Source organism: Felis catus, chromosome B2, assembly GCF_018350175.1.
Source record: "Felis catus isolate Fca126 chromosome B2, F.catus_Fca126_mat1.0, whole genome shotgun sequence".
In the NCBI taxonomy this organism is placed as follows: Eukaryota; Metazoa; Chordata; class Mammalia; order Carnivora; family Felidae; genus Felis; species Felis catus.
Genome location: NC_058372.1, coordinates 108,200,707 through 108,221,255, shown reverse-complemented (window position 1 = coordinate 108,221,255; position 20,549 = coordinate 108,200,707). Strand labels below are relative to the sequence as shown.

At 32.6% G+C, this 20,549-nt stretch overlaps 1 protein-coding gene across 7 annotated transcripts in view; it reads right to left on the bottom strand.

The window, feature by feature from the left end:
* Positions 1-20,549, bottom strand: part of LOC109499872 (high mobility group protein B1-like) — an 807,961-nt gene that overhangs the window by 18,582 nt on the left and 768,830 nt on the right. For all 7 annotated transcript variants that reach the window (XM_045057966.1, XM_045057965.1, XR_006598229.1 and 4 more), the window contains 3 exons: positions 19,887-20,072; positions 19,551-19,573; positions 4,423-4,582 (listed from right to left, as the gene is read on the bottom strand). The gene's annotated coding sequence lies outside the window, so the exon portion shown is untranslated. The remainder of the gene's footprint in view (positions 1-4,422; positions 4,583-19,550; positions 19,574-19,886; positions 20,073-20,549) is intronic.

The following is a 20,549-nucleotide window of genomic DNA, read 5'->3' as shown; positions in this document are numbered from 1 at the left end:
TCCAGAGATCAGTTGGGAGGCTCCTACACCCCCAAGCAAGCATGAAAACAGGCACATTCAAACCGGTAGGAAAATTTAGAGGCCACTCTCACCATAATCCCTCTCCCAGGCACAGCACCACATAGTCAGGAGGAAACTGAGCTCCCAGCTTCTCCCAAGGGAGGGAAAGGACTGGATAACATACCCATCATTATGACTTTTCAGGGGACTGCTCAAGAAACTGGTTTCTGTCATGCCTGAATCTGAGCACTGACAGGAAAGGGCCCCATGCTAGGAGCTGCTGAGAACAAAGGAGACGATTTGGACTATATACACACTTATTGGCTATAAACCCTCTCTCCAGTTTATTGCAGAAATTGTAGGCAAATATCCCCAATTCCTGCTTCCCCCTGAGAAGAGCAAGAATTGGAATATCCATCCAATATCCCAGCTTTTCAAAGAGCTGCCAAAGGGACACGCTTCTTAATCTCCTTAGAGCACTTCCAGGACTTGGCATGCTCTCACTGGCTGGGAGCCACTGAGAACAAAGGTGAGGTTTGGTATAGTATACAGTCACCACCAGATCCTCTGTCCCTGGCTCAGTGTGACATGATCAGGAAAACTCAGTCTCTGACGTATCTCTAGGCAGGGAAAGAGAACACTCAAACATATATCCAACATTCAGATTTTTACAGGGGGTTGCCCAAGGGACTGATTTCTCTCTCATCTGCCTCAGATTGCTGATGGGAAATAAAGAAATCTAGATGCCTGGAGGCTGCTGCAAACTCAAAAAGAAAAAAAGAAAAAAAAGAGTTGAGCAGTATGCTGCTGCTTCAGAAAATCCACAGTATAGCAGACAAACATGGAAACAAAGATTATGTTCTCCTTAAAAAGGAACAAAAAAATCACTCTAATCAGGATTTATATGTTTAAGTCTAGACACAACATGACCACAGGAAAGATATGAGAGGCTGCGAGAATCTCTACCAAGGCTGATAGACAAAAGGCTTTCCTTGAATGAAGCTAGTCCACAAAGACTGGGAGACGTAGCTGTGTTTTCAAATGTGCAGAAACCAATAGAAAGTGTTGAGGAAAATGAAGAGACGGGAAAACATAGTCCAAACAAAGGAACACCATCAACAACAAATCTACAGAAGGTGACCCTAAAGAAATGAAGATATATTAATTGCCTGAGAAAGAACTCAAGATAACGCGTATAAAATGCTGACTGAAATCAGGAAAAATAATATACGAAGAAAATGAGTATTTCAACAAAGAGAAATCCTGGAGCTGATTAATAAAACTGCCCTGAAATAGAATCACTAGAAGAGTTAAAACAGCAAACAAAATTAAGCAGAAGAATCTGAATATAACTACAGACCATTTGAAATGATCCAGTCACCGAGGAGCAGAAAGAAAAAGAAAGAGAAATAATGAAGAAAACCTATAGAACTAATAGGACACCATCAAGTAGGCCAGTATATACATTATAGAAGCCCAAAAAGAAGAGCTAGAGGAAGGGGAAGAAAGTTTATTTAAAGAAATAATGACCAAAACTTCCCCATTATCTGGAGAAGAAAATAGATATTCAGATTCAAGAAACCCAAAAATTCTCTAAAGAGGAACCCAAAGAAGTCCATGTAGAGACACATTTTCTCAGTGTCAAAATCCAAAGAAAAAGAGAGACTTTTGGAAGTCTCAAAGGTAAAGTGACTCAAAAAAAAAATTAAAAATAGAACTACCTTATTATACAGCAATCCCACTTCTGTGTATTTATCCAAAAGAATTTAAATCAGGGTCTTTTAGAGATATTTGCATTTCCCATGTTTATTGTAGCATTATTCAAATATCCAAGATGTACAAACAAACTAATGTCCATTAATGGATGAATGAGTAAATGTGCTATATAGATATAATGTAATATAAATCAGCCTTAAAAGAATAAGAAGGAAATCCTGTCATATGTGACCATATGGTTAAACCAATTTGGTAAGGGTTGTTTTATGTCCCAGAATGTTGTCTATCATGGGGAATGTTCCAACTGAGCTTGAGAAGAATGTGTAAACTGCTATTGTTGAATGAAATAGTCTATAAATGCCAATTCTATTCAGTTGACTGATACTATTATTGAGTTCAACTATGTCCTTGCTGATTTTTCTGCCCACTAGAGCTGATAAAGGGATGTCTGCCATTTATGATAAAAAAAGATGTTGAAATTTCCAACTGTTATAGTTCATTTAGCAAATGAAAAATAGCAAAACACCAGACCGGGTAGCTTATAAACAGTAAAAATGTATTTCTTACAGTTTTGGAGGCTGGAAAGTTCAAGATCAAGACACTGGCATGGTCATGTTCTCCAGTGAGAGTCATCCTTCTGGTTAATAGCCAGTGTCTTTTTGCTGTGTCCTTAACATGGGTAAAAGGCTAAAGATCTGCCTAAAGACTCTTTTATGAGGCACTAATTGCATTCATGAGCCTTCCAACCCCCATGACTTAAGCACATCCCATCTACTAACACCATCATGTGGGTGTTAGGAATTCAAAATATGAATTTGGGGGGACACAAACATTGAAATCATAGCACCAAATATGATAGTGGATTCATCGATTGCTGTTTGCAATTCTGTTAGTTTTTGCCTTACATAGCTTGATTTGAGTGCAGAAACATTAAAGATTATTATATCTTCTTAGAGAATTGAACTTCTTTATCACTATGTAATGCCCTTCTTTATCCCTTATAACTTCCCCTGCTTTGACATTTGTTCTGTCTGAAACTAATATAGCTACCCTTGCTTTCTTTGATTAGTTTTAGTATGGTATATTTTACTCCATCCATTTCCTTTTAATCTGTATGTGTCTTTACATTTAAAGTGGATCTCTTATTGACATCCCATAGTTGGGTCTTGCTTTTTGGTCCACTGTCTTTTAACTAGTGCATTTAGACCATTGACATTCAAGGTGATTATTGATAGAGTTGGATTAATATGTATCATATTCACTACTGTTTTCTCTTTATTACCCTTGTTATTTGTTCTTATTTAATCTTCTACTCTTTTGCTACCTTTTGTGGTTTCCGTTGAGCATTTTATATGATTTCAGCTTTTCTTAATTCTTAGCATATTGCTTGTACTTATTTTCATTTTTTTAAGTGTATGTCAATGTATATCTATTTATAGTTGTTATATCTTTCCACTGAATTGACTCTCTTATCATTATGTAAAGACTTTCTTTGACTCTTGGACAATTTTTACTTAATCTGTTTTCTCTGATATTAAGTATAGATATCCATGCTTTCTTTTGATTAGCATTTATATAGAATGTGTTCATCCATCCCTTCATTTTCAGCCTGCATGTGTCCTTAAAAAAAATGGTTATCTTGTAGGCAGCATATAGTTGGATTATTTAAAATCCATTCTACCAGTCTATATCTTCACTAGTAAATTTTATCTATTTAGATTTAAAGTGATTATTGACTTATATTTATTGCTTTATTTTTTGAAGCTCTTTTGTTTCTCTCTTTCTCTTTTTTATTATTTTTTTTTTTGAGAGAGACAGAGAGAGTGGGAGTGAGGGAGGGGCAGAGAGAGAGAGGGATACAGAGAATCTCAGGCAGGAATTAATTATTTTTTCTTTATCCTTTTTTTTAGCAATCCTTTTTTTAATCCTTTTTTGTTAAGTTTTATTTTTTTCCCTTTGTGGTTAGGAGTGCAGAAAATTTTCTACTGTAACAATCTTTTTGAGGTAATAATAATTTAAGTTCAATCACACAAGATATGTCTATACTTTTACTTCCCCACGCACTTTATTTTAATGATGTCAGAATTTACTTCATTTTAAATCGTGTATCCACAATCTTTGTGGTTATAATTTATTCTTAATACTTTTGTCTCTAAACTTTTATGCTAGGATTAAAATTGATTCATGAGCCACCCTCACGTTATCCAATTATTCTGTATTTGTCTATATATTTACCTTTACCAGTGAGTTTTAAACTTTCATATGCTTTCATGTTGCTGCTTAGCATTCTTTCATTTCAACTTAAAGAACTCCCTTAATACTTTTTATAAGGCAGAACCTGTGATAATGAACTTTCTCAGTTTTTGTTTGGGAAAGTCTTTATTTCTCCTTTATTATTTTTTAAGTTTCTTTATTTATTTTGAGAAAGAGAGAGAGAGAGAGAGAGAGAGAGAGAATAAGAAGGGGAAAGATAGAGAGAGAGAAAATCCCAGGCAGGCTCTGCATTGGCAGTGCAAAACCCAGTACGGGGCTTGAACTCATGAACTCAGGACCTGAGCCAAAATCAGGAGGCAGATACTTGACCAACTGAGTCACCCAGGCGCATTACACTGTATGGGCTTTAAAATGAAACTCTCCTTCTTAATTACTGTCTTCAGTGTATCTTTTCTAATTTCTGTGCCTTACCTGGCTGCTTTAACTTCTCACCTGGATTCTTGTGGCTCTTGTGAAGGTATTTTTGTCCATTGAAGCTCTTCCAGTTGATGTTTCTTTGAGCAGATGAGGGCTAGAATCTTCTAGCCTTGAACACATTACTGCTTTTCTTATCTTTGTCAAAATAATGGAGATGTGAGAATCTTCAGTACACCTGAAGAAAGATTAGTAAAAATTACCCAATCTTTCCAAAACAAGAAATATAAAGAGAAATGAACAAAGCCTCAGAATTGTCAGAGAATATCAATTGGTACAATATTTGTGTAATAGGACACTCAGAAGGAGAAATTAAAAAAATGAACAGAATATATACTTAATGAAATAATGGCTATAAACTCTTGATGAAAACATTAATTTCAAGGAACAAAAATCTTTATTTTTCTAATTCCATTTATTTAAATAATTATTTTAAATAAATTAGACTAAATAAATAAATGGATGAACAAATAAAACATGCTAACTAATCAATAATATGAAAAATAGAATCAATGTATACTTCATAAAGAGAGGGACTGACTGCAAAGTGGCATGAGAATTCTTTGGGGAAAGTGACAGAATTGTTCTTGTTTATACTGGTGGTTTCATAGGCATATGTTTCTATCAACATTCATTGAATTATATATTTTACATGTGCACAACCTATTGTATATAAATTATATTTCAATAAATTGCAGAAAATAAAACTGAATAATTTTCGAGAGTATGAGTAGTGTACCCACAACAGAATTATTTAAACAGCTAAATAAAAGATCCCCAATTTCACAAATAATTTAAGAAATTCAATTTTATGAAATAATTACATTTTTTTTCACCAAGCAGGCTTTCAAAATTAAAAAAAATAATATTTGGTTATGGAACATGATAAATAGATGCTACAATATAGTATTTTTTATATTGTAAATTTGCATAATACCCTTCTTCATCTTAAGTTAAAAAGATATGCAAGGATACATACAATTATTCATTGTGTTCTTTGTAATAGAAAAAGAAAAATGAGAAGTAAAACCTAAACACACACTAATAGAACATGGATTAAATTACATTATAGTTTATAAAATGTGAAAGAGTGAAAGCATAGGTATGTAGTTCATGTTACTTGCATTTGTTCTTCCATTAGAATGTGTATAGTATAAGCAAATTATGTAAACTTTCTGTTTCAGCCTTTGTAAAATGGGAGTGACAGTACCTACTTAAAGAGTAGCTACACAAATGCTCAGTGTTGATCCTATTCTTCCCCTCCTTCTTCTTCCCCTCCTCCTCCTTCTCCTTTTTCTTTTTCTCATCATCATCATTATCATCATCATTATAATGACTATTACTTTACATGGTATGGCTTACAATGCATGAGTTCAAAATTTATTTGGACATGTAAATAATGTGTCAAACAATCATGGTACCATAAAGAAGTGTGAAAATAAAGAGATGTTTTGATATATATAAGAACATAAAAGTTATCTCCAATAGGAATATCAGGTTAAAATATTGAGATAAATAACTTGCAATTTTGCAAAAGTTTCCTCTGTGGGCATAATATATAATGTATTATGTGTAATACACAATATATAATTTGTACAATTTTATGTAATTATTAGAAAAGGAAAAGTTTGGATGTGTTCACAACTAATAGCAATGATTGCTGTTGAGGATTCTATTCCAGGAAATATTTAAATTTTTGCTTGTTTATAATTTCTAACATCTAAATGAAGATATATTAAGATTTGTAATAAAAATATTTTAAATATTATATGAATCAGTCCCTGCATAACTGGTTGGAGTTTGGTGAGTAAAGAAAATAATTAATGGATATGAAAGGGGACAACATTTTAAAGCAATCTTAGTTCCAAGGCAGTGGTTTTAATCTGTAATAATTTGATGTTTACCCAATCTAGTCTGTTCCTTATTTGCACTTTGCTTAAGACAAATAATGAGCACTCACAAGATAAGCAGATAATCTAGAAAAATGATAAATTTGTGGCTAAAACCTCAGAAATTAAGCTAGAGTTAATAAAACTAACCATAGTTGCTGTAGTTCCATGTATTTGTCCTCTTGTTAAGACATGGGCTGCCCCATTCAAAAGCGTGCATAAGCAATTATAATACTGATTCAACTTATGCCTTCACAGAAATTTTCCATCAGCCGAAAGGTGTTTGTGTATCTCGAAAAATCTCAACCTCATTATTTTCAACTAGCATTTATTAGCAGAGTTGCCTTGTTATAGGAAGGTGTGCCTCCACTGGCATTTGTAACACTTACTGAGTTTCTAACACTCTATGCCAGGCATCCATGCTACAATGAAGAAATGTAAGACCCAATTTATATCCTGAAAGAATTTATCCTCTATTTAGAGTATTAACATTTGAAAACACAATTTCAGTAAAATAAGAGTAAAATAAAACTCCCAGAAAACTCAGGGAGCAAATAGACCTATACCAAGAAATGGTGGAAGGAAGGAATTTAAAACATTTTACAAAAAGATAGCTTTTGAATTGTCTCTTGAAAAATATAAGTCTGAACAAGAAATTTCTTAGTGGGGAAAGAAAGAGCCCATAAAAGTATAGATACAAGAAAGATGATGATATTATCAGGGCTTGCAAAGTATTAATACATACAAATAACTTTGAAGTTGTATAAGCCGGGATTAGCAATAGATTGTTTGCTAAGAGATCTTTTGTTACATATTTGCATAAATAATTATTCTGTAAACAATTTGTTTTAAGTTTCTTTTCCCAGTGATTGTTGGAGCCAATATATAATGGAGAATTTTTAAATAGCCATTTGAAGCCTTGCAGATGGAAGAAATTAAACTCAATACACTAACATATTTTGTTTCTTTGTCTGACTTAATCTTGATTTCCAGGTGCCACCATCACTTCATTGGCAAATGAAGTGACAAATAAGCTTGATTAGTGGACTAATCATTTAACTTGATTTTCATTTTTTTAGTTTCTATTTAATTGCTTTTCTAAATGATCACAGGTGCATTAATCTTTGTTTTTGTTTTGCTACTATTTATGAGGAATCAAATATAGAAGAATAGCAAAGTTTCTACTAAAATTCTGACATACATGTATGGACCTAAGGTTCAGAACATTGTTAAACAACCTTTCTGAGACTATCAAGAGACAATATTCTTGCCTGATCAAGAATATTAAGTAAGTTCAACTATCAGTGAAGTAAGATAGATTCAAGTACTACTTGAATATAGAACTCCTCATCAATAGAGTAATCCATTAGTAAGTAAATGGCAGCTCTTGTCTGTCTCCTGGATTCCTGGCATGCATTCTGACAGCATTTAGAATAATAAAAGAACACATATGCTTTACATGACTATGTCATTAAAGCAGGAGGAAGGAATGATTTAAATAAGACACGTTAAATATGGAAACTATTCACAACCATGAATAAAGAGATTTACAGAACCCCAGAGCCTATCTAGTCAAATCTTATTTTACAGATGAGAAAAGTAAAGTTCAAGACTTTAAATGATTTCAACTGGGTAAATTGAAATGAACTTCCAACCCAGTGTTGTTTTAATTATATCAATCTGCTACTACATTTGATTATAAAATATCAGCCATAATTTAAAATAGCATCATATGACAATGCACATTCTATTTTGAAATATAATATAAACACACAGAAGTACTTAATAGTATTCTAGGAGTCCATGACATTAAAGCACCTAATAAGAACAAACCAATTTTTTACCCATTAGTCCCTATCTTTGGAGGAAATCAAAGGCACTTCCACGTTATAGTAAAGCTAAAATTCTTAAGTTTATCTTAGCATAAATTATTATATAGCACTTCTTTGAGTTAGACAGTTACTATCTAAATTATCCATATGATTACTATTTTTAGATAAGGGAAGTAAAACAGAGAAGTTAAATAACTTGTCCAACATTGCGTAAACTAGATATGGTAGATCCAGGATTAGAACCAAAGTAGCACTCATCAAAGAATCAAACTAGAAATTAATTGGTTCAAAGACAGTTTTTTAAAAAAATGTTTATTTATTTATTTTGAAAGAGAGAGAGAGTACACAAGGTGAAGTAGGGCAGAGAAAGAGGGAGAGAAAATACCAAGCAGGCTCTGCACTGTCAGCACAAAGCCTGATGTGGGGCTCGACCCTATAAACCATGACATCATGACCTGAGCTTTGTAGAATCTTGAGGGAATTACACTGAGTTAAAAGAGATTATGCTAAAGGTTACATATTGTATTCTGTCATTCATATAACATTTTTTTAAAGTTGATTTATTTATTTAAGTAATTTCTACACCCAACGTGGGGTTCAAACTCATGACCCTGAGATCACAAGTTACATGCTCTTCCAACTGAGCAAGCCAGGTACCCCTCATTCATGTAACATTTTAAAATGGAGAGCACATTGATAGTTACCAGAGCCAGGGTTATAGGAGGGAAGAGAGGTGGGAAGGATGTTGCCACAATTATAAAAGGTCAACAGGAGGGATCCTTATAGTGATGGAGCTATTGAGATTCTTGTCTGTGTTAGTGGATACAAAAACCTGTACATGTAATGAAGGTGTATAGAATTAAAATATACATATACATATATATATATATATATATATATATATATATATATATATATATGATAAAGTACAAGTAAAAGTGGGAAAATCTGAATATAATCAGCAGATTGGATCAATGTTGATCTCCTAGTTGTGGTGGTGTTATACCATAGTTTTGCAAAATGTTCTCTTTGGGGAGAAAGTAGATAAAGTATACAAAGGGCCTCTCTGTATCTATGTATCAATCTACAATTATTTCAATAAACATTTCAGTTTTAAATAAGAATGAAATATTCTGCAACATGGATGAACCTTAAATACTTTATGCTAAGTGGAAGAAGTCACTAACAAGAAGAGGTAGTAGATATATATTTGCCTAATGCTAAGTGAGGGGAAGAGGGAAAGTGATTGCTGATGGTAGTGGCTCTTTTTTATAGGATGACTAAAAATGGTCTAAGGCTAGATTGTGGTAAATATACAAAAAGCAGCTGAATTGTACATCTTAAATAGGTGAGTTTTGTGATATATTATGTATCTGAATAAACCTCTTGTCTTTTAAAAAGAATCAGAGAAAATTATGGCATTTAATTTGTATCAACATTTTTTCTTCTCCCAAATTTGTAGAAGTTTTCCAAATGTAGTTGAGATTTTTCCCTCCATTTTTAACTGACTTTTCATATTTAAGCATGGGTTTGAACAATCTTTGACTTTTCTAAGTGAGCAGACTGAACTAAATAATACTCTTGGAGTTAATTATAAAGCTAGCTTCTCAATGTATGAGAAACTGAAACATATTAACACAATTTAATTCACAACTCTACAACTGGTCCATATATTCACTAGTCTCTGGTAGAGGGAATGTTGAGACTATATTGTTTATTTCTGTCAACTTTCTTTTCAGGTAGATTCTTACTGATTTGCTCTTTTGTTATTCTGACCCTATTTGTTTCATAGCTCCAGACATTTCTAAACATTTATATTCTGTTATGATCTTCTCCCTCGTTTTCCAAAAAAAAAAGTGTTTTCTTATTTATTAGACATCCAAATGGAAATACTGATAGGACTTCAATATGAAGTCTCATCTTGATTTGAGAGTTCTTATGGTGTCAGTGGTATTTAGATGTCCAAAGACTTTTCTCTGGTATACTCCATCTGTTAAAAGGTGTGGAAGAATGGTGGAAACATTCAAAGAAGACTGAGCAGTCTCCAGTGTGTTAAAGGAAAAACAAACATTATTTGTTGTCTTTGAATTAAATGGAAGTTTTTTCTTTAGAAGGAAGGTGATAATTGTGTCAAATGCTGATTTTAAGTAGTGTAAAATGAGCATTAGTATACAAATGACCTTGATGTGGGGATTGTGGTTGAGAATGTGATCTCTACTAGTATGGGTTAGTGCTATTGCCCTAATTCCTGCTAAGGCACTTGTAATTTTCCTCACTATCAATTATTTTACACCATCAGTACAAATGTTAACACAGTGCAAAGGCAAACATGAAATAATGCCTAGTATGCTTTTGAAAACAATTTTGATCTCACAACCACCTGAAAGGGTATAAACAATTCTGAGGGTATAGACAATTCTGAGACAATTCTATAAATCACAATTTAGAAACCACTCTTTTAAAAATATGGGAATCTATTTAAATAGATAAATATAAATATTTTCAAAAAGCAAATAACTGTTGACTTTTGTGCTGATAGGTTGTTTTTTATGCCAGTAAAAATGAACTATAGTACATTTCTACTCCTAAATTAAATTATAAGGACTAGTTTATTTTTTCAAGAAAAAATGTATAATTCTTTTTCAGGAGGTCATATTAATATGAGAAACAGTATCTTAACATTCACATTTCATGTGCTTTTCAATCCATAGGAACAGAATATTTTTATATCATTCTCCCATTTTTTTAATTAATGAGGGTTTATTTTATTATAAATAAAATAATGTGTAGTAATAATTTAGTATTAAAATTTACCCACTAAATCTTTTAAAACAGTATTATGAAACATGCTTGAAGATTTTGGGCAATGACAAGTTGGTATAATTTAAATATAAGCTCAATGTTTCAGCTTTTCAGTATTTAATGTTATTGATAAGTAATTTAAAATTAATTTCAGTTATTAAACCTAACTTCAATTTTGCTTTACATTGGATGACATACATTTAATTAGCATTTACATAATAATGAATATCGTAAAGTCTTAATCACCTTAGACTCTAGTTACAGATAATCCACGCATAGATAAATCTAATAGGTCTATGTGCGTTTAAGATAATTCTAATAAACTGAATAATAATATGTTTGAAATGTTGGTGAGAATAATTTGTTTTGTTGCTGTGCTCTCAAACTGATTATTTCAAATAGAGGTAGCTACTCTTTAGAAGCACAATGAAGCAATCTCCAGCTAGAAAAAGAGCTGTCGCTTATTGGGTTCATGGAGTAGAGAGCCAAAGGATGCTGTCAGGTGGAGATGAAAGTCATAAAGTGTATGAATTAAAAAGAACAGATTCATTTATCTTTGTCTTCTACACCTGGACAGAATGCTAAGAGCCATCTGTCAAAACTGCATTCAATGCAATAAAGGGCATTTTGTTTATTTGTGAATAAATTAAATGGACCTGGATGGGATTTTAATGGAAATATGTACAGTTGAGATTTCAAACAATCAAGCTTGGCATTTCCTTCAACAGGCTTTTGACGGGCCTCTTTGGAGGGCAATTCTCAAGGAGAATTCCCCTTTCCTCTTTTTCTTCTGGCAATTTGGCTAATAAAAATATTTTTTCTTTTTAATATTTGATACATTGGATCATAGAAAATTAGAAAAAGGATTCCAAACAGTCTCAGCCAGGAAACTTTGCTTTGGGATGGATAAATAAAGTGAAAAATATGACTTTACTTAGAATGCTAAGTGGATTTTCACCAAAATTGATGAAAATAATGTATCTTTTATGGACTGACACATTGTTTAAGTAAATAACTCATTCACAGAAGAATATTACTATATTAAATTTTCACTCTTTTCTTTTTATTTTTCCTTTTAAAGAATAAGGTACCAAATTGGAATGGGGGAAGAATCACATTTTTTTAATCTTTTTCATCTCTCTCCTTATTTTTAAAATTTGTTTTGATTAAGAATGAATAGAGGTATGTAGAATGACAAACATTAAAATAAATAACAGACAAACCTATGTAAAACTGATATACAATTTGTAAATATTGTTTGTTTTGGGAAATGGAAATAGAATATCTTAAAAGTTAAAGCTCATTAAAATCATGTTTGTAAAGCTGATGTTAAAGTGTCCAGTTTTCACGTAAGCAGTTGTGACAACTTTCTAACAAAGATGAAAATATTTCACAGAAATAAAATGTTTTAGCTAAATATTTCTTTAAGATACAACAATTTTTTGCAGTTATATATATTTAGACTCTTCAAAAGAGTAGGTTGCATAATAATGTAATTTGTGTTAAAGAAAACCACACAAAATAGAGAAGTTCAATGTTCAGAATAGTACTTACTCTGGGGTGACTTTTTAAAAAAAAATTCAAATGTTTATTTTTAAGAGAGAGAGAAAGACAGAGTGCAAGCAGGGGAGGGGCAGAGAGAGAAGGAAACACAGAATGCGGAGCAGGCTCCAGACTCTGAGCTGTCAGCACAGAGCCCAAGGTGGGGCTTGAAGTCACAGACTACAAGATCATGACCTGAGCTGAAGCCAGACGCTTAACCAACTGAGCCACCCAGGTACACCCAAGGACCTCAGTTTTAACGTGCCAAAATTAGGGGTGCCTGCATGGCTCAGTGGGTTGAGCATCCAGCCCTTGATTTCAGCTCAAGTCATGGTCTCATGATTGGTGGGCTGTATACTGACAGTGCAGAGGCATCTTGAGATTCTCTCTCTCCCTCTCTGACCTTCCTCCACTCTCATGTGCATACTCTCTCTCTCTTTCAAAATAAATAAACATTAAAAAAAATAAAGTGCCAAAATTAAAATATGCCTCACCACATACAAAGCTCCTTGGCAAATAGATATTTTGGTGCAAGTCATTTAAGGAAAAATCTGCCCCATCATTAGTTGATGACTAAACTAATGAAGCAGAGACTTCAGTGGCTATTCAGTATAAGGAATACAGATTATGCAATTATCTCAGAAAACTCACAATTTTTTTTAATAAAAAAATATGAAGCATGTAAAGAAAGAGGGAAACATGGCCCATGCATGGGGGAAGATGCAGTCAGTAGGATTTGTTCTTTAGGAGCCTGATTTTAGACCTAGTAGACAAAGACTTTGTATCAGCAATTATAAATACAGTTTAAAAAAAACTAAAGGAAATCATGTTTAGAATATTAAAGGAAATATGAAAATGATGTCTCACCAAATATGAGGAATTAAGAGATGATGATAATAATAATGAATGGAAATTCTGTGATTGAAAATAAAATTATTGGAATGAAAATTTCTCTACAGGGGCTCAACAGATATGAATCAATCAGTTTGAGGGCACCTAGGTGGTTCAGTTCATTAAGCATTCAACTCTTGGTTTTGGCTCAGGTCATGATCTGATGGCTCAAGGATTTGAGACCCACGTTGGGTTCTGCACTGACAGTGCAGAGCCTGCTTTGGATTATCTCTCTCTCACTCTGCCCCTTCCTTGCTTGTGCTCTCTCTTTCTCTCTAAAAATAAATGAATAAATAAACTTAAAAAAATAATCAATCAGCTTGAAGATAGTTCAATTGAAAATAACCAGTCTAACGAACAGGAAGAAAAAATAATGAAGAAAAATTAAGCTTCACTGACCTGTGAGATATCATCATTTATACCAACATATGCTTAATAGTAATCTCATAAGGAGAAGAGAGGGGGGAAAAGGCAAAAAAAAAATCTCCTTGAATAAATAAGTGGCAAAAATTTTCCAGATTATATTAAAACAAAACAAAACAAAAACCAAGTAATATTAATTTACATATCCCAGCAACCCAACATAAACCAAGTAGGACCAAATCCAGGAAAACCACACCTAGATACATTTCAATCAAACTGTTTAAAGACAAAGAGAAAATTTTGACAGCAGCAAGAGCAAAGTGTCTTAGCATATAAGAGAATCTCAATAAAATAAACAGCTAACTTCTTATCACAGGCCATGGAGGTCAGAAGGTTTTGGCATAACATATCCAAAGGACTGAAAGAAAAACATAGTCAACTAAGAATTCTATATTCAGCAAAACTATCCTACAAAGAAGAAAACATTAAGACATTCCTAAACAAAAGCTAAAGGAATTTGTCACTAATTGTTCTGCCCTATAGGAAAACCTAAAGAGAATCTTTAGATTAAAATGAAAGGATAGTACACAGTAATTTGAATCCACACAAGGAAATAAAAAGCACTGGTAAAGATAATTGTGTAGGTAAATACAGAAGACACAATGTATGTATTTTGTTTGTAGCCTTTTTTTTCTCTTATCTGATTTAAAAGACAACTGTATAATCAATTATTATAAAACCATATTGATGAGCTTATAATGTATAAAAATGTAATTTGTTTGACAACAATGGCACTAAGGTGGGGAAAAGAAATGAAAGTATAGTGAAGCAAAGTTTTTGTTTACTGTTAAAACTAAGTTGATATTTATCTGAACTGGACTATTTTTAGTTAAGATAAAAATTGTAATACCTAGGGAAACTCCTATAAAAATAACTAAAAAATATGGTAAAAGAAACAAGGAAATTAAAATTCTACACAAGAAAATATCTATTTAACAAAAAAAAGATAACTAATAAATTAGTAGAGGAAAAAAGGCATAAGATATATAGAAAACAAAAAGCAAAGGGGCAGAAATAAGTCTGATCTTTTCAGCGATTACATTAGGTATAAATTGATAAGATACTACAATCAAAGACAGAAATTAGAAGAATGGAGAAAGGAAAAACCCATGATTCAATTATATGCTGTCTATAAAACACACATTTCAAATTCAATAACACATATATGTAGAGTAAAAGGATAGAAACTGATATTTTATAGGAACAATAACCAAAAAAAGAGTTAGAATGACTACACTAACATCAGACAAAAATATATTAAGACAAAAAATTCTTACTAGAGGCAAAATGGATATTTTATAATGCTAAAAGTCAATCCATTATAAAGAAAACAGTTAACATATGTCCCTAAGAACAAAGCCTCAAAATAAATGAAGCCAAAAACTGGCAGAACTGAAGAGAGACATAGACAACTCAACAATAATATTTGGGAACATTGATACCTCACTTTCAACAGTTAATGAAATAATTAGGCAGGGGATCAGTAAGGAAATAGAAGACATCAACACTATAAATTCACTAGATCAAAGAGACATCTCTAGTATAGACCACCGATAGCAGAATATATCTTCTTCTCAAGTACACATGGAACATTCTACCTCATACACCACTGATATGCCCTAAAATGAAATTGAAGTCATGAAAATTATTTTCCTTATAGTCAGTGAATCAAATCAATTTAAATCAGTTAAAATCTCCATCCTTTTAAAAAATTGCCTAGAAAGTTCATGATATAAAAATTTTAGTAAGTTTTTTCAATTTTGAACTTAATATAGACATAGAATATTTTTAAAAACAGTAAAAATTCATTTTTTAATATTTATTTTTGAGAGAGAGAGAGGAGGGAGTGGGAGAGGAGGAGAGAGAGAGGGAGACAGAGAATCCCAAGCAGTCTCTGCACTTTCAGTGCAAGGCCTGATGTGGGGCTTAAACTCACGAACCTTGAGATTATGACCTGAGCTAAAATCAAGAGTCAAACACTTAACTGACTGAGCCACCTAGGTGCCCCTTAATTCCATTTTTAAAACTCCAACGATTATGTGATTTTTTAATATTTTAATCCAATCATAACTACATATTTTACAAGCAATTATTATTAATGGTGAGAATAAGAATGTGGAGAAACTATATAAGAAGTATTGAAAATTGGTGTATATAGATTACAAAATGTGAAAATGTGAGGGAATTAAGAATAGTGATGATGGAGAAGAATGATTGGAATGAAATTAACTGAATAATTTTAGAATCTACTAATTAGATATAATCAGAACAAAGGACAAATGCAGAAAAGCAAAACATATATAATAGATGTTAACAAAAATTGTGAGCACAGCAAAACATGAGACTGTTCTCAGAAGCTTTATCTCTCTCATTCCATCTTATACAAAAATGCCTTTCAGAATTAGAGAAAGGCAATTTTCTGAAAAGCAAAAATGCTAACACTCATTGACCATTGTTATATGTCACGTTCTGTTGTAAATATTCCATACATATCAATAATTGATTTAAGCCTCATTCTAACAAGTGAAAGTAGCTTTATAGATTTGAATACTGTAGTTCAGAGAGATTAGTAAACTTGCCCAATATCATACAGTTAGCACTTTGTAAAACCAGGATGTCAACATAGTCTGACTCCAGAACTCAGGTGCTTATTTAACACTGGTTTTTGGACTATGCTTATAGCTTTTAAACTGTATTTAGGCATGGGAAATTCAAGAATTGATCATCGGACTTACTGTTTTCCCTTGGAAAAAGTGAATCGCTTAATTCTACCAACTTTGAAAGGGTAAAAGTATAATTAAAATTGATTAACATTTTATAAATAATGCTAATATATTTTGCAACACCTTATTTTGATACAGTGGCCCTAATAACAGTCTGAAAAACACTAGTTCAATTACCAAGCACATTATTATATTTCCCTCACTGTATTTTCTGCCCAGTTTATTTTTTTGAATTGATAAGTTATTAGTCTCTCATCTGATCTTTGTGATAGTAGAATTAAATTGTTAAAGTGCCTTTGAACTCAATCTATAATAATTATTAAATTTTTTTCAACTGAACTTAACTAGGAAGGATACTGTTTACTAAACTGCTGCATTTACTTCTGTGATCCTGTATTTCACTGTCTATTAATGTGGCAAGTCTTAGTTTTTAGTCCTTTGGAGGAATCAACTGCTTCAAAACTAACCCATAAGTTGTTTATCAGCAAAAATCAAGATTAAATTTTAGACATAAAACACATAGGTTTACATAGAGAAAAAATTCCAAACTCTTAGGTGAATTAGAATATATTAATAAATCAGATTAAGACTATCAGGAAGTATGATCATTTAGAAATAAATTTTAAATTGGTTAAACATATCAACCATCTCAGAAATATTTTCTTAAGTTTGATTCCACACTTCCATACCATACCTGGTGCTCATCATAACAAGTGCACTCCTAAAAAAGAATAAAAAGAACAAACAAAAACAAGTGTACTCCTTAATCCTCATCACCTATTTAACCCCCATCTCCCTTCTAAAAACCATCAGTTTGTTCTTTACTTTTTTTTTTAATGTTTGTTTATTTATTTTGAGAGAGAGACAGCGTGAGGAGGGGAAGGGCAGAGAGAGGGAGACAGAGAATCGGGCTTCAACCAACAAACCATGAGATCATGACCTGAGCCGAAATCAAGAGTCACTCAGCTAACTGAGCCACCTAGGCTCCCCTGTTCTCTATTCTTAAGAGTCTGTTTCTTGGTTTGCCTCTGTCTTTTTTTTCCCTATGCTCATTTGTTTTGTTTCTTAAATTCCACATATGAGTGAAGGCATATGGTATTAGTCTTTCTCTGATTGACTATTTCACTTAGCATAATACTACTCTGACTCCATCCACATCATTGCAAATGGCAAGGTTTCATTCTTTTTTATGACTAATATTCCATCGTGTATATGTACCATCTTGTCTTTACCCATTCATCAATTGACAAACACTTGGGCTGTTCCCATAATTTGGTTACTGTAGATAATAATGCTATAAACACAGGGTGTATATATCCCTTTGACTTAGTAGTTTGAATGCATAGTTGTCTTAAAGAACTAAAAACAGCTAACGGATTTTCTTGGAGACTCAGGTTTAAATAAAACTGTATTTCCATTCTAAGGTAAGTTTTGCTTATTTTTTTTACTATTGGGATATTTTTGTTTGTCCACAGGTATGTCCAAATAACCATCGCAATGTTGGTACAGATACTGGTACAGATGTTAATAAATTATCATTTGATTTCAGATTCTATACTCAGAAGAATAATTAATCATCCCTGCTATCAATATTGCCTGTACTATCAATGTGAAGGTATTTCAACTGAAAAAAAAAGCAATGCAGCTAACTCTATTTTTACCCAGTTAACATTAAATTTCTGCTATGGAAATTATTTTTTAGTCATACAGTTTTAAAATTAGAATGAATTAAGAGTCTTAGAGTTAGAATTGGAAAAATACTATTAAAATACTTTTAGAATTATAATCAATCTGTATGTTGTGAGAAGCCTAAATTCTGTGTTGAAAAAAGTTTAAATGCTTCTCTAATTGCTCACCTCTTTAGTAGCAATGATGTACTCTGTTATTAAACCAAAATGCTTTCTCTTATTCTTCTTATTTTTCCTTAAAGAATGTAAGCTACTCTTAATCTCTAAATATCCTTTTGTCCCCCTGGTGGTTTTTTTTTAAATGTGGCTTTGATAGTTAGTTACAGTCTTTCTGCCTCTGATATATTTCACATGTTTTCAGATCACTAAAAGGAACAAGCAGCTAGGACTTCACCAACCTTTTATCTATAAATGTTCCAGAAGATCAGAATTTTATTTAAAAAATTTATTATTGTTTAACTATAATCTTCTAGAGAGAATGTGGGAGGAAATCTGTTCCTACCCTTTTACATACTGGAGGCTTCATAAGACCTATTAAAGAAATGAGCTAATTCTAACAAAGAATTTTGCATGACCACCCAGGTCCAGGCGCTTTAGCTCTAGACACATCTGGTGATACGGAAAAGCAAGATGCTGCAGAGAAATGGCCTTGAATTGGTTTCCTTTATTGTCAGAGAACTAGAAGATGAGTGGGAGTGGAAGTTAAGAAGATAGCCTACAAAAATAGTTGTAGATTTTGAAAGTTAGGCATGTCAGATGAGAATACAAAAATTCCAAACATATGGGGGGAGGTGCTGAGGAAAGGAAATATATTTTTAATCTTTAGAAAAAGAGGTTACAAGAAATTCTTTATGATCTGCCCAAGAGTCTATTATTTCTCCTTATGAGAAAAGTGTTAAGACTTCAGTATGCAAATTACAAATTTACTTAAAATAACATTTCCTGACATGTTTAAGCTAAATGAGAATAAATTAGTAAAACTTATTATAAAATTCTTCCTTTGAAAATTATTAATAAAAGTCCTATCTCCTGGAAAAGACAGTGTGAGTGTACCTGAAGGCAAGAGGATGAACTAAATTACTTATCACTCTAGGAAAAACAAACAAACAAACAAACAAACAAACAGTAAGTACAGTAAAACCTTGGTTTGGGAGCATAATTCGTTCCTGAAACATGCTAGTAATCCAAAGCATTTGTATAGCAAAGCGATTTCCCCATAAGAAATAATGGAAACTCAGATGATTCATTCCACAACCTAAAATATTCACATAAAAATGATTAACATACTGGAATATAATACAGAATAATTTTTTAAAAAGACAAAATATAAAGAAAAACAAATTAACCTATACTTACCTTAGAAAACCTTCATGGCTGGTCTGAGGGAGACAAGAGAGAGGAGGGTTATTGTGTAGGACTACTTTCACTATCACTAATGGAATCACTGCTATCTATTGGCTCAATGGAATCTTTTTCTTTTCATGCAACTTTAACAAGGAACCTATCCAATGGCACTTGCTTTTGCCTCCTTTTGAGGATTTCTCGGAAATATGACATTACATTGTCATTAAGTAGATTCATCACTTGCACTGCTACAGCCTTATTTAGGTGGTGGTTTTCTACAAAATTTTACCCCGTTTCTGACATTTTATGCATCTCCCTAATCCCATTTGAAGTGAGGGACTCGTCCACCTTTATCTCCTCCTCTGCAGAGGAGATCTCCATAACCTCTTGCTGTTGCTCACGATGCAACAGTTGGATGCAACAGTCGGATACCATTTGTGGGCACCTTCCAATGTTCTGAAAAATCACTGATTTCTGCCAAACACCACGGTCTGAGACCAAGCATCTGAGCACGGGAGACAATCACCCACAATCCTGCAGAGGAGACAGAGAGAGAGAGAGAGAGAGAGAGAGAGAGAAGAACCACTGACTCGGTTGTAATCATGTGACATTTGCTGTCATGTACTACTTATATTGCAAAACATCTCTTGTTTATCAAGTTAAAATTTATTATAAATGTTTGCTCATCTTGTGGAACACTCACAGAACAAATCACTCGCAATCCAAGGTTTTATTGTAATGCTATATAAGCAGAACTGTAAAAGGTTTAGACTAGGAATTTCAAATTTCTTAAATTTAAAATATACCAGGCATAATTACCATTCCTGACACGCTAAGCCTTTATTCCAAGTCTCATTTGAAAAAACCAAACTACTATGGGTATTTTCATGCAGGCTGAGGTGTAATTATATATATTTTGCTTCTATTAATCTATCAAATGTCAAAAAATGGGGTTATATAATATGGAAAATAAGAAGAAGAAATAGATATTCCTATTGTACCCTATTGTCA